The 14607-nt window shown below is 35.6% G+C and overlaps 1 long non-coding RNA gene across 4 annotated transcripts; it reads right to left on the reverse strand.

Moving 5' to 3' along the window:
* Positions 1-2149, reverse strand: LOC104732394. Of its 4 annotated transcripts, none has more exons than XR_758795.2 (5): positions 1848-2149; positions 1282-1767; positions 914-1190; positions 193-359; positions 1-97 (listed from the first exon to the last, which is right to left on the reverse strand). It is a non-coding gene; the product is annotated as an uncharacterized LOC104732394 (long non-coding RNA). The 4 variants fall into 4 exon arrangements; XR_002034726.1 differs by having other exon boundaries at positions 7-359; positions 1282-1396; positions 1644-1767; positions 1848-2148; XR_002034725.1 differs by having other exon boundaries at positions 7-339; positions 1848-2148.

Here is a 14607-nt window from a genome sequence, read left to right on the forward strand (position 1 = left end):
TTTGTTCCCTGGCAAGTTGCACTTGAACAGATTCAAAGTTTTTCCTCAGCTCTTCAGTTATCATATTCAGCTCCTCTTCTTTGTTTCTCAAACTAACCTCTGTCATCAAAATTGCACAAATATAAAGTTCAAAAATCACAAAAAAATTTGAAACAAAAAAAAGTAACAGCTAAACTTTAATTATGGAAACACATCCATGTCAGCACAATGCTTCTCATTCAATTCCAATGCATTCTTCAACTTCTCTTCCTCAAAAGCATAATCCATCTCGAGTTCTTGAAACCACCTAATGCAAAGTCTAAGCCTTTTTATATATTCCATTATGTTCTCATATCTCTCCTGCAAAACCCAAAAACCACCTAGAAGAACATTCAAATTCAAGCTTAACTAACTGAAACCAAAAGGGAGACCAAAGCCAAACACATAAACAAAGTCTTTAATGCTTTTATCAAACTGACAAAACTATTTTGGTCCCACCAATTGTCTTATAACACAATCAAATCTTCTTCTTAGAAAAAAAAAAAATAGATCCAACGAACAAAGCCAGTAAGCTAACAGAAATTAAAAGCTTCAGATTCTATACCATAAGGATCAATCAGAACACATAAACAATGTCTTCAATGCTATTGCCTAATACTAAAGGTCCCACAAATTGTCTTATAAACACAATCAAATCTTCTATAAGAAAACCAACGGATTCAACGAGAAAAGCCAGTAAAAAAAAAAGCTACCTCAAATTCAAAACTTCACCAACTAAAACTCTCTCTCTGCTAATAGAAACCCTAATTGATATAACTTACTCAACAGTATAGACACTTTTTCTTTTTCATCCACACATCACAACTTAGATTACACAAGAAAGTTTAAATTCAGGTAAAAAAATAAAATTGAGGGTGGGGGAAAAAGTAGAAACCTTGTAGTTGAATTTGCTCTTTTACTTGATTCGTTCATTAAGAAGAGTTTCAACGTAATCTCTTGTGAACTCAACAGGACCATATTCAGATCCCGTTGTGCTCGCCGGAGCGCTGTTCGGAGTCAGATCTTTTGACCCATTAGTCACCGGAGAAGCTGACCGGATTCTTCCATTGTTTGCCATCGCCCCCACCATAACAAACCAAAAAAATTAAAACTTTTGTTCTCTTCTTGTTACCTAAATTACTTCAAACTCCTCTCTCAATCAAAGCATAAACCTGCAGCAACAAAAAAAAACAAAGTTTGTATTTTTCTTCTTTCTTAGAGATCTTCAGAAAAAGATAAATTGAGTAATGAGAAGGGGCTTACGTGAAAAGGGTTTGGAGTTCACTGAGGAGTCGTCAACATTAACATCTTCATTCTTGGGGGAAGATCCAAAGCAATTCCCCATTACAGAGGTCTAAAATCTAAATCATCCAAAACCCTATAGAGACAATTGTAAAGGGAAACAAAACACTAACTAATCTATCATCTATGGATGGATCTTTGTCACTGCCTCTGTCATCGACATTCTTCCTACGGCTAAAAGAAGGAAGAACGATCTAGACGAGAGAGTGGCGAGGTTCAAAAAATGTGTTTGGATTCCGAAGGTTTGGAATTTGAGAGATCAGAAAAAGCAAAAGGAAGGTTGAATATAACTAAAATTGTTAAAATAAAATAAAAAAGGATACCTAAACACTAAAATTAGAGAGAAAAGAAAAGAGTTTCCGTGTTGTGTTAACTTCGCTGTCAGAGTCACCCCTATTCACTGCCTGCAAAGGAGTAGCAGCCGCTTCGTCGATCCCGTATCTGCGACTGTACAGAAGCATCAATCGAGAGCAAACCCAGAATCGGAAAACAAAATTAGGGGTAATAAAAGAGAGTGACAAAATTACTCGAAATAGACGTAATCGGAGGATCTGTACATCTTTGAAGAGCAGACGAGACCAACTGCACAAATCAAGTTTATCGAAACTTTTTTTTTTATTTGATAAGAACTGCGGCCGTCCTCGAGCTGCTTCCCGGCGAAAATCAAAGGCTGCTGGTCCGGTGAGATCCCTGGATCTTCGCTTTCACATAGTCGATGGTGTCAGATGACTCGACCTCTAGCGTAATGGTCTTCCCGTTAGGGTTTTCACGAAGATCTAAATCTTTTTGAGACTACCGCTGCATCCAAGTTAATCGAAATTTGATGATTTTTAATTAACTTTTTTTAATTATAAATGACATAAACCGTAATAAAACACACAAATCTCGTTTAGAAATAATAATCAAACTTTTATGTGTTATTCGAGTAAGTCGGAATTCTCAACGTGTTAGTCTAGTAATAAACCTACTTTTATGTAATATTCTAGGTAATTTCCCTAAAATAAATTAAATAAAAGCACTTATAAAAATTTTTCATGAAACAAAACATGACTATAATATATTAAATAATAATTAAAATAAGTTCTTCTTTGAGAAACTCATTCTCAAAGCTAAACAGAGAAGTTTGTCTTCACCAAAAATAGAAAACAGAGAAGTTTGTGTGTTTTGGTTTTGCGATGAACAGCGTCGACGTTCAGTAACAATGCAAAAAGATGAGATATATAGAGCATTGATATTTGTAAACCCTAATTAGACAATATTTAAAAGGTTAATTTTCCTTTTCTTTCTTGGACAATGGAAGAAAAAAATAAATTCCCTATTTTACAATAGAAACGTTTCAGAAAGTTTCCGTGCCGTTTCTTTGCCGTCCCCGTACCTGAAACGTTTACGATCAATCTAGTAAGATGTATATGTTCAATTGACTAGGTAAAATACATAAACGTAATAAGTTTGTCCCTTGTTCTCATTCTGAAACTTAAAATTCAGTAGTAGGAGCTAAAATTTCTGTGTGTTTTGATGCATGATCGAACTTGGATAATGGGAAAATGCTTTGAAGAAGTTTGATGATTGTCCATTCATCCTCGACAAGCTTAGTTATTGTAAGGACATTGTCTCTTCTTTCTTTTGAGTTACCTTTTTGTTGTTTCTTTTGCGTATTATGATTTTCTCTTGTTCTGTGATTTCAGGTTTTCAACAGCTGATTCAAATACATAAACAAAGGAGTTAAATAATGAGTTGACGAGTCAGAATTAAAAGGTTGGTTTAACTTTTTACTTACTACCAAACCTTATCTTGCATAGTTAGGGTTTACTTGTTACTTACTACTACGGTTCTGTTGCAGATAGTAGTTCTCGATGATGATCCATGTAAGAAGATAGGAAGAGATGGGAGCAATGAGAGCTACGAGTATCCTAAGAGAGAAGGTATGATCAGTTTTTTTTTTTTATCTTTGATGAGGTACTTGTTACAAATTCTTCGATCTCTTTTTTGTTGTTCATTCTTATTTAGGGTGAGAATTAAATGATGTTGGGTTTTATTTTGCAGGCTTGGCTTGGTGATCACCGTTTAATCTCAGTTCTGATTTTGTGAGGTCGTTAATTGTCTCTTCATCTTTCTTTTGATTTAGCTTTGAGTTAATGGGTTTGAGGAATCATAATTAAAGGTTTGTTTACTTGTTACTTACTACTAAACCTTAGCTCTGTTGCAGATAATGAACAGATGATGATTCATGGCTCTGTTACAGATAGCATCTCTCGATGATGGTCTATGTAAGAGGATAGGAAGAGATGGGGGCAGTGAAAGCTACGAGTACCTAAGAGAGGCTTTTGTCGACAGAATTACATCATCATCATCTCAGTTATAAAGTCAATTTTTTTTTTTGTTATAAAGTATCCTAAAATCTCTCTAAATCTAATAATAAAATCTCACCAAATCACAAAGTATTTTTTAAAGAATATATTAAAACTCTAATAAATAATTAAAAATCTTCTAAAAGCTCAATCAAATCTTGCAAAAACCTAAAATATATAAAACCCACAAAATCTCTTAAAATATAAGTTCAATACCCCTCTTAAAACAAAAAGAGACATAGAAGCATATGATTATAAAACATCACATCATCAACCTCACCATGCTTGATGTTTTGTTTACTCAATTGTGGTGTGTGTATCTCCAATCTTTGTGACATCAGCTATTTATCTCTTGAACACATAACGCCTCATATACTAAACCTTGTGGTTGTGACATGTTATTGATCTTGAACTTTCCATGATTTGGACAGATTTTCTTCCATCATCTTCTGATGTAAATGGTGGCCTTTAAGAAGCATTAGTCGGACACTTGGTGTGCAAAATGATTGGTCGTGAACTTTGTTGACTGCTTACCACTCTTTAACCATTTCAGAGACATCTAAAACTGCTACTTTCTCTTCTTGAGGAGTTGACAAAACATCAATGTCAAAACCAGTGTGGAAATCCTCCTCACAAACAGTTGAAAATGCATTGTGAAATCCATGTAAGAGATAGTTACCTAATGTTGAGATGCTTCGTTTTGTGAGATGAATTGATTATGGCCAATCGATTCTTTGTGATGGACCTTTTCACCATAGGCAAGAGAAAGTTTCTGAAACGCATCAGAGAGAAGTGTCAAGATGTGATTGCGAGAAGTTCATGGAGATCCGACGACTCCGATTCAGGAGCAGAGACACGTGTCGAGAGAGCGATGGATGTGATTGGTGAGCTACATCGAGCTGTTCAAATGGATCGGACGGTAAAACTCGTCAAAGAGATTGAAGCTTTGTGACTCATGAAAACCGGAGTTCTATCTCTTTGACGAGTTTTGCTGTTGTTGATGTTGTTCCTTCAGAGACGAGGAGGAGCTCGTGACTCGTGAGAACCAGAGCAATTTCCAAAAAAATTATAATTAATTTTATTATTTTCTAATCAATTCAATAATGCTACTTTTTGAATATTTAAGAATGTGTGCTAATCTTGGAAAAAAAACTTAGATGTTTGCTATTTGAGGGTATTTCTCTATAATTATTTCAATTTTTTAGATGTTTACTATTTGAGGGTATTTCTCTATAATTATTTCAATTTTTTAGCATCAATTTATATATATGTAAAAAAATATTATTTTATTTAGTAATACAACATATATTTTGTCAAAAATAATAATTTTTGAAAATAACAATTTCTTACGTACCTACATCATAACAAAATCAGTTTGAAATTCTGGGGTGGGGGAGGAAACATCTGTAGTGACCATCCCTGATCAATTATTTCGAAGAACGTTTCTTTCATATTTGAGGTCCGTAAACATATTTCTTTAGAGATGTTGGCGTTGATCATTGATCTAGTGAGGATAACATTAACTTTTAATACAAACATAATGTCACACATGATGTGTGACACATCAAAATTGTACATAAAAACACTTGAAATTAAGTAGACCAAAAAGTAAGTTGTTGTTTTTTTTTTTTTTTTACAGAAAATGGTTGTTATGGAGTTTTGGAGGTAGATCTCTTTAGATTGGCTTATTTGGTGTGCTAAAGTCACATCTTCATATGATAGTTGACCAAATCATAGCTACACAACCTCCTTTGACATTAATTGGACCATATATTCATATTTGGCACTCTAAAAGGAAGACGAGTACAAGCCAACTTTCTCTGCTGAAAACAAAAGATCTAATTTATCCCCAAAAAAAAAGATATCAGGTGAATATGTACTAGTAAGTATTACATTCATCACCTGGCACTATCAATAACAGACTTGCGGTCTCACGTACTCGTAGATGATGGTTGTCCACACAACATACAAAATTAAAAAAACTCTATCTACGAGTATGTGAGATCGCAAGTCTGTTATTGATAGTGCCAGGTGATGAATGTAATACTTACTAGTACATATCTCTTCATCGTATGTCCATACGTATTGACAATTTGGATCATTTCCCGGCCCGGAGCTAAATCCGAACAAGCAAGGGCTTGAGGCATCCAACTTATATGAAAATTTGAGAGCATCAAATTACAAAAGTTTGATTTAGTGTAGCGGTTAATGACAGTTTACTATTTATGATTCAAAAACTTTTTCCTTGCTTTAGACATCACCTGGCACGCCGGGCGGGAAAGACATGTTTCTAAACTTAGTTCCTTGCAAGTATAATCACATTGACTGTACTCTTACTCTACATCAATTATTTTTTCACATAGAACATAATGGCCGTAAACATTTTTGTAGGCATCAGACGATACTCCACATCTCTAGTATCATTGAGAAAAAGTATTCGTTCCCGTACATGCGTTCCTTAATTAACCACATGTACGATTAGATTTAGTGGACACAATTTGTGGTTAGGCATGACCAAAATTAAACCGGATCGTAACCGTATATAACAGTTAAAAACCGTAACCGTTAACTGTAAATATATGGTTAAATTATATTAATCATAATCGTATCAAAACTGTTAGTTAACCACATAGCTAAACTATAATTTCTTTTAACTGTAACCGTTTTAAAAACATAATAAAATACTAGATTTTAACCCGCGGTACATCGCGTGCATATAATTCTTATTATTATTTATATTTTATATTGTATTTGTTTGTTAAATATTGAATGTTTTGCAAATAGAGGAATAATAAAATTTTGCGGTTGTTTGTGCGGCTAAATATTTATATTAATTTTTAACCTGCAATATATTTCATGAACATTTGTTTGTTATATTTAGTTTGTTTTGTTTAGTATTTCAGATTCTATTTTGATGTTTAATTATTATAACAAAAAAATAAGGGATCTAAATACATAATAAGTCATTTGTACGCTATGATTAAGCCACATTTTTAATGATTTAATTATTTTACATAATCTTAGTTAAATTAACTTAATTTTATATGTCAAATATTCTAATATTAATAGTGTTAACAAATAATAAAATGAGGATTTAACCCGTAAGAGCACAAATTTAATGATATTTTATTAATTTCAACATGTCTTCTTTATAATCCATCTACTATATAACCATATTATATAGTATTTAAAACTTTTTTTAATTTTACGTATTCGTAAGATTTTAAAATTGGGAGAATTTCAAAAATACCCCTTTTGCAATACCCGTTTATAAAAATACCCCCTCTTTCAAACTTTACCAAAAAAGCCACTAAAAATTTACAAATTTTCAAAATTTGTGTGTAAAAACTTTTAAAAATGTTTAAAAATCTTTTAAAAACCTTGTAAACCTTTTAAAAACCTTGTAAAAAACAAAAATATATGCCCTATGAAGATAGGAATAGAACGGCTCGACTCTATTAAGATGTGTTACATAGCGTATATATACAAGCGTGAGAAATCTAGGAAACCTAAATACAATGTAATATTTACGCACCGACCCCATAATACTCCCCCTCAAGTTGGCGCATGTAAGTCACAAATGCCCAACTTGCGACAAAGGTAGTCAAACGCTGGTGTACCGAGTGCTTTAGTAAATATATCAGCAAGTTGTTGAGTAGTGTGGACATATTCTGTCGCTATCAAACCTTTCTGAATCTCGTCCCGTAAGGGATGACAATCATGCTCAATGTGTTTGGTGCGCTCGTGAAAGACGGGATTAGCCGCAATGTGAAGAGCAGCTTTGTTATCACAGTAGAGACTAAAAGGCTCTGGGGACGAGACACCAAAATCAGAGAGGAGACCATGAAGCCATGTGAGCTCGGAGGCTGTGAAAGACATCGCCCTGTACTCAGCCTCCGCAGATGATTGAGACACCACACTCTGTTTCTTAGTCTTCCAAGCAATGGGAGACCCACCCAGTAGGATAGCAAAACCCGTGAGAGAACGACGAGATATTGGACATGTAGAAAAATCTGAATCACAATACCCTGAGACATGTAAGTCGCCATTCGCAGTATATAAAACCCCTTGACCAGGGTTGTTCTTAAGATAACGAACAACACGCAGCGTGGCCCACCAATGTTTCAACCGAGGTTTGTGCAAGAACTGCGCTAGCATGTGGACCGTATACATGAGTTCTGGCCGACTGATCGTTAGATACACCAACCGACCGACCAAACGTCGATATCGTTCCAGAGTGTCAAAGTATTGGCCTGTATCCTCTTCTAATTTGTGATTTTGAAGAGTAGGCGTACAAACAGGTCGCCCACCTAATAAACCACACTCATTGATAATGTCCAATGCATATTTCCGTTGATACAAGTAAATGCCACGAGATGATCTAGTCACTTCAATAACCAGGTAGTTCGTTGTCGGTTAGATCGGGCTTTGGGTAATGAGGACTGGCAGGGCTATTTTCTGAATTCTAAGGTAGATTATTTGGAAATGATTGGTTCTGATCATTGTCAAATTTTAGCTACTTGCCTAAAGATGCATACGAGACGAAATAGGCAATTTCATTTGACAAACGCTGGTTGCGAAAAGATGGTTTATTCGGGGCGGTTGAGTCAGGATGGAATCGTACAAATTTTTTTTGGATTCCAGGCTTTGTGGATAAGATAAAAAATTGCAGGAATTCAATTTCTTGGTGGCGAAAGAATATTATTTATTCTGGCCCAAGGCTCATTTCTTCCTTGAAGGCGGCGTTACAGGAGGCGAAAATGGATGATTCGATTCCTCATGAGGAAATTCGGGATATAGAGAGGAAATTAAAAGAGGCGTATCGGGATGAGGAATTATACTGGCAACAAAAGAGTAGGAAGTTTGGTTACGGGTTGGGGATAAGAATACTAAATTTTTCCAAGCCTCTACTAGACAACGACGGGTAAGAAATAGGATTATTGGGTTGTTTGATGCAGATAATATATGGAATGAATCGGTCTTAGGTATGGAGAATATTGCTACAAAATATTTTGAGGTTCTTTTTAGGAATTCGGATGTCCGAGGTGTTTCAGAGATGTTACAAGAGATTACCCCTTTAATTTCGGAAGCTATGAACAGAGATTTAATTCGGGATATTTCTGAAGCGGAAGTTCGGAAAGCCCTGTTTGCTATGCATCCGGAGAAAACTCCAGGACCTGACGGCATGACGGCTTTGTTTTTTCAACGATTTTGGTCCTCCTTAAAAGGGGATTTAGTTGCTCTGGTTAGAGAATTTTTCCGATCAGGTAGTGTTGATCCACGTTTAAATGAGACGAATATTTGTCTTATTCCTAAAGTTGATCGGCCACAGCGGATGGCGGAGTTTAGGCCGATAAGCCTTTGTAATGTGAGCTATAAAATTATTTCTAAGGTTCTGTGTTTTCGGCTAAAACGGTTCCTCCCATCCCTGGTTTCCGAAACTCAGTCGGCTTTTGTTTCGGGTCGGTTAATTACAGATAATATTTTGGTTGCGCAGGAAATGTTTCATGGGTTAAATACTAATCGAAGGTGTAAGTCGGAGTTTCTGGCCTTCAAAACGGATATGAGTAAGGCTTATGATCGTGTGAAATGGGATTTTTTAGAAGCGGTTATGGTTAAGTTAAGGTTTGATAGGAAATGGATTTCCTGGATCATGTGGTGTGTCTCCTCGGTGTCATATCAAGTTCTTCTCAATGGTCAACCCCGGGGACTTATTAAACCACAGAGAGGTCTACGTCAGGGGGATCCGTTGTCACCGTATTTGTTTATACTTTGCACGGAGGTTCTGATAGCGAATATTAAAAAGGCAGAACGGGAGAAGAAAGTAACGGGCATCTCAATCGCTCGCGATAGTCCTACCATTTCGCATTTGTTGTTTGCTGATGACAGTCTGTTTTTCTGTAAAGCAGAGGCGACTGAGTCATGGAAATTATCAGAAATTATGGCAAAGCCTCAGGGCAAGAGGTTAATTTAGAGAAATCTTCTATAATGTTTGGCAAGAAGGTTCCTTCTGAGACAAGGGATCAGTTGAAGTCAGTCATTGGTATTTCTAAAGAGGGAGGTATGGGCTCTTATTTAGGCATTCCTGAAAGCCTCCAAGGTTCAAAAACGAAGGTTTTTGGATATGTCAAGGATCGGTTGGATGACCGAGTCAATGGCTGGAATGCAAAGCTTTTATCGAAAGGTGGTAAGGAGATTATGATTAAATTAGTGGCGTTGGCACTTCCTACTCATGTGATATCCTGCTATAAATTGCCGCAAGAGTTGACATCTAAATTAACGAGTGCTATTTCCACTTTTTGGTGGAAATCCAATGACATGACTCGTGGTCTACATTGGGTGGCCTAGGATAAATTATGTAAGGAAAAGTGTGAAGGGGGTCTAGGTTTCAGAGCCCTGGAACAATTTAATGATGCTATGCTAGCGAAACAGTATTGGCGGTTAATCCAACATCGACGTCCTTAATGGCTCGGGTGTTGAAAGGCTGATATTTTAGAAATAAACACCCTCTTATGGCCAAAAAACCATATAATCCCTCCTTCGCTTGGAGGAGTATTTTTTCAACTAAGGCATTGGTAGAACATGGAGCGCGGTGGGCGGTAGGTTCGGGTTGTTCTATTTTGGTTTGGCGAGACCCATGGATACCGGATATTCGACCACGTCCAGCAAATGGTCGGGGACGACTTTGGTTACCGAGTTTGATGGTGAACCATCTAATTAATCCTGTTACGAAGAATTGGCATTTGCCTACTCTGGAGGAGTTTCTGGATCTGGGGGATATACCGATTATTTGGAGTATGACGGTCAGTAAAGTCCAGCAACCGGATCGATTAGTATGGTACTTTACCAAGTCAGGAAAGTATACGGTTAAATCAGGATACCGGCTAGCCAGAGAATTAATGACGGAAGTCGAATACGGGCCGACTTGTATGGCCCTTAGGGCCCAATCGTGGAAACTCGATGTTACCTCGAAGGTCCAACATTTTTTCTGGCAGATTGCTTCGGGCACTCTCCCAGTGTTAGAACGGCTTGCGTATAGGGGTGTCCGGTGTGATACTCTATGCAAACGGTGTGAATATGTACCAGAAACAATTAATCATGCTCTTTTTGAGGGCCCTCGCTCGCGTGATGTTTAAGGGTTGTCACCAGTTTTGTTAGTTCCAGATGGTTTTCCATATGCTTCAATCTATGCAAATTTGGATTTTATTTTCTGGCGGGCAGCTTCTTAGTCGGGGGATCCTGATGTAGCTCTTTGTCTTCCCTGGATACTTTGGTCACTATGGAAAGATAGGAATAAAAAAGTTTTTCAGGGGTTAGAGGCCGAGCCGATGGAGATTTTACTTCAGGCGAATAATGATAAAGTATTGTGGGAAGAGGCCAAATCTTACTCGGACAGTTATTTGCATACTACACCCCTGTTGGAGGACAGGGGGGCGTTTCCTCTCTGTCAGATTGATGGTTCATGGAAAGGTTCAGATCCTCTACAGGGTCTGGGGTGGTGGTATTGAAGTGATGAAAATTTGACGCTTCTTCTGGGAGCATGGAGTCAGAGGCGCACTCCTACATCCTTACATGCAGAGCTACAAGCCTTAATCTGGGCTATGGAGTCACTATTGGCGGCTGGAGTTGTCTGCCAGAGCTTCGAGACAGATTGTGCAGAATTGGTGGCGATGGTGCAGACGCCTGATGATTGGCCAGCTTTTTCGAATCTATTGGCCAGCTTTCCTTCCTTCTCCCTGACCATGATCACTCGAGAGCTCAACGTAAGGGCAGATTGTCTAGCCCGTTCTTCAAAATCTTTATTTACTGAAAATTCTTTTGTAAACTCTTTTCCTCCGGTTTGGGCAACCAATCTTGGAGTTATCTTTTAATTTAATTAATGTTTGGTAGAAAAAAAAACTTTATAATGTTTTTAAAACTTTATAATGGTTGAAAAAAAAAACCTTGTAAAAAACTTTTAAAATGTTTTAAAACTTTATAAATATTTGGATCGAGTCTAGAGGTAGTAGTTATTATCTAGAAGTACCTTGTGAACCATATAAAACTTTATAATTTTTCATATTTAAAAAGGGGTATTTTGAAAATAGATAGATGAAAGAGGTATTTTTGAAAAGGGGTATACCAAAAGGGGTATTTCTCAAAAATTATCTTTAAAATTTTATTGAGTTTATATATATTAATTATAATATTTAAATAAATATGAATCGAAGTTCTTCTTACGTTAAGAATCAAAGCTCGCAGGTTTTGGAAAACAAAATGAAAATCAAATTGTTGTTTTCTTTGTTTGCAAAAGATTCAGAGATAGAATATCATCAAAACATAATAGAAGGTGTGGTTAAATATATCATAGTTTCCGTTTCCATATTGATTTTGCTGTAATTTTTCTAGTTGGAATGGAATGTAAAATATTTAGAAAACAAAATCTGAAGTAATGCAAATTTTAAAAAAATTTTAGGGATTAACTTTGTAAATAAAATTTTAAATAAGTACAAGTAAAAGGGTAGAACACAAAATGTACTTAAAAATGTATATATAGATACTAATAATTATATTTTTAATTGGGCTATCTTATTATATAAAGTTTGATGTCAAAGTTACTCATTAACAAGATTGTGACACATGTCAATTATATTATTCAGATGTTAACACATGTCAATTATAAATTTATGAAAATTAAAAAAAATAAACATGTAAAAATTCAAAATCTACCATAAAAAGGTTTTATATAAAAGTAAAATAAAGAAAAGAAAACGTAATTTTATTTAAAATCTTGTAAAGAAAAAAAACTTTTGTAAACTTCGAAATGTAAAACAAAACTATTAGCAGTTTAAAAAATATTAAAAGGCAATTATAAGAAAATTATAAAATTGAAACAGCTTTAAAATTTAAAAAAGATCATTACAAAGAAATTATATATATATATATATCATAAAATTTAAAATTATAATATAGTTTATTTATTTTAATTTAAGTTGCTAATTTTACAAGAAAAATGAGTACTTTTTATATAAGTTAAAAATGATTATGAAAATATACAATTAATTACTGTTTCTAAAAAATGTAAATACTCACCTTTACATAAAGAAAAAGATGGTTGAAGTAAAAAAAAAAAATAGATCGTCTCATATTTTTTTCACCAATCAAATAATTTATTAAAAAAAGACTGCTATTGTAATATATAAGATAGTCGTATGTAATATTAACATATGCGTTTTTTAACTATAAAAATGTTAAAGCGAAGAGACATATAATAGGTTATTTAATGTGTTCATAACGATAATTGTTGTTAGTAGTAAAGACTAAATAGTATATTTAAAAGTAAAATATATTTGTGTGTATATAAAACAACCCGACCCGTTTTTTTGTTAATAGTAATAAATACAATATATAATTAAGCATCTCATACTACTTAATTAAATCAACCCAAACCACAACTCATCATTAAACCAGCAATACCCATTAAGCACACCAGAAACATACCAATAATACAAAACAATTATATCAGCAATACAGTAACATTTCTAACCATTCTATCCAGCAACCTAGCATAACTTTATCCAAGGTTCCAACATAAAACAATATAACAAAGACCACCAACACACAAACAAGACCCTAGATCATCCTCCTCCTCATCGGCATGATTCCACATCACATACCTGCATACCAAAACCAACAATTGAGATGCGTAAGAATTATCATAAATACTTAGCGAGGCAATCCTTCCATGTACTAGGCTATACATACAAGCAACTGAGATTCCAATGTTTAAGAAACAACAATTAACCAGGAAAACAAGCGACAACCAAGTTGGTAATATAGTTGAAATTATAATATAGTTTATTTATTTTAATTTTAAGTTGCTAATTTTACAAGAAAAATGAGTACTTTTTATATAAGATAAAAAAATGATTGTGAAAATATACTTACTTTTTATATAATATAGTTTATCTATTTACTTTTTTTTCAACCAAACAATAAATTAAAAGGAAATTTCTCGGTTAGTTGTCCAAGCTGGAGGGAAGGAGTTCACAAAAGGAACTTCAGAGATAAGAGAACGCGAAGTACGGGCAAGACAATCTGCCTTCATATTTGACGCACGCGGGATCCAAGAGATATAGAATAGTGCAAAGAACTCTAGCAAGCTAAAACCCATTGAGCAGGTTGAAGAAGGATGACCAATCTTCATGGACTGCACGATAGTGAGTAACTCAGCACAATCAGTCTCGAAATGTTGACAAGCAATCCCTGCAGCACGTATCCGCTCCATGACCGAAAAAAACGATTTTAACTCTGAATGTAGGGTTGAGGGGCTCCGTCTTAGACACTTGGCCCCCAACAACTAGGTTTGCTCCTCACCAATGCAACACCACCAGCCACATCCTGAATCCACATTGGTTGCTTTCCAAGAACCATTAATCTGACAACCAGGTGAAGAAACCTGGACATCAAAAGACGGAGATGAGCTGGCATGACCGGCGTAAAAGAGAGCGCCTCTTCCCAGGCTAACTTATTGCCCAAAGCCTGAGCAATTATATCATTTTCCTTGACCTCTAAACCTTGAAAACCTTTTTTATTTATGGCTTTCCAGATTGCTCATAAATTCCATGATAATTGAAGAAGTTAATCAGGATCACCCTATTGAGAGGCACCCTTCCAGAAAACAAACTCCAAATTCGAGCACACCGACTCATATGGAAAACTGTAACGCCCGTCTCCGCGCGTCTTCTGGATGATCGAGCGATGGTCGATCGAGTTAGTCGATCATTTGAGCTGAAGTCCGATAAATCCGCATCAAGTCTCGGACATGCGATTTTTTGCGGGATAGTTGGTCGGGGAGCGGACGAGCGGCTATCGGTGATACGTGAAACCGCTGGTAAACTCTCGACCATGTCCACTGATTCACGTGTTTTCTTGGGTTTTTAGTGGAACGGTGTTGTTT

This window comes from Camelina sativa, chromosome 12 (genome assembly GCF_000633955.1).
Source record: "Camelina sativa cultivar DH55 chromosome 12, Cs, whole genome shotgun sequence".
Lineage (NCBI taxonomy): Eukaryota > Viridiplantae > Streptophyta > Magnoliopsida > Brassicales > Brassicaceae > Camelina > Camelina sativa.